A 3,279-nucleotide genomic window follows, 5' to 3' on the forward strand; every position below is an offset into this window, starting at 1 on the left:
AAATCGTTTTTTGACAAAAAGTGCTTAAATTCACTTAGGGAATCACTAAGTTTTATATAGTCTGGTAAAGAATTCCAGAGTTGTGTAGTAGATGGGAGAAATGAGTTTCTATATAATTCAGTTTTAAACGATGGAACTTTCCTGTCTAGAGGTCTGCGCCGGTGATATGGGCAAACACTGTACAAAAGGAAGACGTGGAACTTGCGAAGAAAATGCGAAAAAGTGTTTGTGGGTTATCGTCCCTAGTCACATGCTGGCTGCGAAAACAAAATGGCGGATCGCGTAGGTACCGATCGCGTGCGTGGTGGTGGTAAATTGTGCTCGGCTTTTTGTTGCAAGAACGCCCGTTGCAAACAGAGCTGCTTCGGGAAAACTTTCCACAAGTTCCCTAAAGAAGAAAAAAGGTGGGTTGTGCAGTGATTATTTCATCAGGTTTACCTTCTTCAGAATGAGAATGAATGCAATGGCTCGAGTCAACTCACTCAGTAGACTACAGCGTCAGCGAGTACTTACGACTGTGAGTGTGAGTCAGCAGTCAGTACAAAACAACAGTTTACACTTGATGACAAACTACCCGTGGGCATATTTGCCGAAACCTTTATCAAACCTTGCTTACGGGAAAACTACAGTACAAAGGTACATCACTCATCCGTTTTGCGTTCAGGCAGAGCGTTAGATTTAGACTGAAGATCTGATTTAGCTTTTTTTGTCTTTCCTTTTTGCTTAGTTTAACAATAACATTGTTGTTTTTATTGTCAAACTAGGTGCAGAATATGGATGCAATTCACAAGGCGAGAGGACTTTGAAAAGCTGCAGCCAGCTGATGTTCAAGGTCTCAAGCTTTGTACTGATCACTTTGAGGCCAACCAGTAAAACAATCCTGCAGAGAGGATCACTTGTGTGGAATGCTGTCCCGACATTGTTTGCAGTGCCCAATCCACCACCGAAGGTTATTTATTTATTGGTTTTAGGTTTTTGCAAATCAAAGAAGCACACTAATAAATGCAGGTTGAGTAATGACAAGTTTGAGGCTGATGTAAGAATTGAAAAAAAACAGCATTGTTCCCATCAAATAATGCCTGTTTGCATTTAGCGCAAAATAATGATAAGGCCAACAAAAAAAAGTTACTTATTTTGGATTGACGTCTTGATTATGATGATATGATGAACTTATTTTGCCAAAAAACAGCCCCAAATGGCAAAAAAAGTATAGGGTCGGCGTCAACAACAAAAAAGTTGTATGTTTCTGGTCACCTGACCCTACCTATGTTTTCCCGATGACCCTAGACTTTTGTTTTTGCATTTTCAAAAATAAAAGGGGTATTCGAAAATCACTTGTTTTCCTGTTTTTCAACAAAATAAGTTAAAAAGATGGTTTAAAAAAAAAGTTTAGAAAAAAAATCTCCACCTTTAGTCATGTTAGGCCACAAAAAAAGTCTGTTAAAGGTAACATAGGCCCCCCAAAAATAGCGTCGGTAGGTCGGCTTTTTATTTTTGTATTTTAGCCATCTGAATATTTTAATTTTATTTTTTAATGCCCCAAAAAAGTCTAGGGCCGGTGGGAAAAAAATAGGGTCGGTCCGGATATCGTAAACAGATTATTTTTTGTTTTGCCTTACCAGAAACATACACTTTTTTGTGTGGCCTAAGACCAATGCCATGAAATTGGGAGAATTGTTTCATTGGGACTGGGTGTTGGTTGTGAGTTTGTCAGTTAAAGAGCTGTGCATTTGCAGGTTGCTAGTGGGAGGAAGCCACCATCGCAAAGGGTAGCTACAAATGAAGCCAGCACCGACCTGTCGCCTGATGCACAAATTGTTCAACCAGGTAAGAGATTTTTAACCATGAAGAACACCCTGACATCAAAAAATGTTTAAACCCATCCATTACATAGTTGATAATTGCTGTATAGGGTGACGGGCGCTGTGGCGGGGTGGTAAGACGTCGGTCTATTAACTCGGAAGGTCGAGGGTTCGAATCCCGGTCGCGGCCGCCTGGTGGGTTAAGTGTGGAGATGTTTCCGATCTCCCAGGTCAACTTATGTGCAGACCTGCTAGTGACTTATCCCCCTTCATGTGTACACGCAAGCACAAGACCAAGTACGCACGAAAAAGATCCTGTAATCCATGTCAGAGTTCGGTGGGTTTTAGAAACACAAAAATACCCCGCATGCTTCCTCCAAAAGCGGCGTATGGCTGCCTAAATGGCGGGGTAAAAACGGTCATACACGTAAAATTCCACTTGTGCAAAAAAATGAGTGCGTGTGAAAGTTTCAGCCCACGAACGCAGAAGAAGAAGAAGAAGAAGAAGCTGTATAGGGCGGATGCATGGATGGATGAAATTGTACCTGTAGTTCCCACACGTAAAGATGTTATTTTATGTGTTTTGTGTGTGTGTTTTCTTTTTTAGATGACATTCAGGCGATCCTGGAGGACATAGGATGTAAAGCATCAAAGTCGTCATCCTCCCCATCCCCTCGTGAAGCGGAACTTTGGCAGAAGGTCAACAAACTGAGGAGCAAGGTTTTCCGATTAGAAAAGAAAACGATGGAACCCCGTGTAAAACGAGCGAGTAAATTAGCCAAGCCTCCCAAGAAAGACTTTGTAATAGAACAGTTGTCTCATATATTAGTTGCCTTTTGTTTTATCATTCTGGTGTTTATCTAGATGTGCTGTGTATCTTATAAGAAGTTCTTAAAAGTTCGAAGTTATTTTAGCATATAGGTTTTTTATGGTCTTAACAGTTAAATATGTATTACGTTATCATTAAGATTCATGCTTTGTTAGTACTAAGCAGTTGTTTTAATCAGTCTGGTTTTCTCTTGTTTTCATCTTATGAACATTTTAAATGTTAGACTAACTTATTGTCTTGTACAGAATAACAACTGTGTGAATGGTGCTATACTGAATGAAAGAGTGTGACATGAAGTTCTTGTACATCATTGCAAAGAGTGTGAATGACGTTTTAGTTTAGATGTCAAGCGCTTAGAGCAAGCCTTTTTAACGAAAGTTTTTGATTTAGCGCTATATAAATGTTCTTATTATTATTATTATTATTATTATTATTATTTTGCCATTTATGCCTGTTACATATTTACCGGTTATCTGCTGCTGTGTCCAATCCTGGCAGAGACGGGAACGCATGTTACCAAGGAGCCGAAGGAGAGTCAATGAGATGAGAGAATGTGATTAACAATTGCCAACTCTCTCCGTACAAAGAGGGTCCAAAGTTGTATCAAAATATAGATGGTCGGCAATTCAAAATAAAAAAAGACAATAG

At 39.6% G+C, this 3,279-nt stretch overlaps 1 long non-coding RNA gene across 2 annotated transcripts; it reads left to right on the forward strand.

Moving 5' to 3' along the window:
• Window positions 1–265: 265 nt before the first annotated feature.
• LOC138961902 (uncharacterized) lies at window positions 266–3,058 on the forward strand. 2 transcript variants are annotated; one of them, XR_011454343.1, is made up of 4 exons: window positions 266–404; window positions 765–949; window positions 1,737–1,827; window positions 2,410–3,058. It is a non-coding gene; the product is annotated as an uncharacterized lncRNA (long non-coding RNA). The 2 variants fall into 2 exon arrangements; XR_011454342.1 differs by having other exon boundaries at window positions 266–949.
• Window positions 3,059–3,279: the final 221 nt, after the last annotated feature.

This window comes from Littorina saxatilis, linkage group LG3 (genome assembly GCF_037325665.1).
Source record: "Littorina saxatilis isolate snail1 linkage group LG3, US_GU_Lsax_2.0, whole genome shotgun sequence".
Lineage (NCBI taxonomy): Eukaryota > Metazoa > Mollusca > Gastropoda > Littorinimorpha > Littorinidae > Littorina > Littorina saxatilis.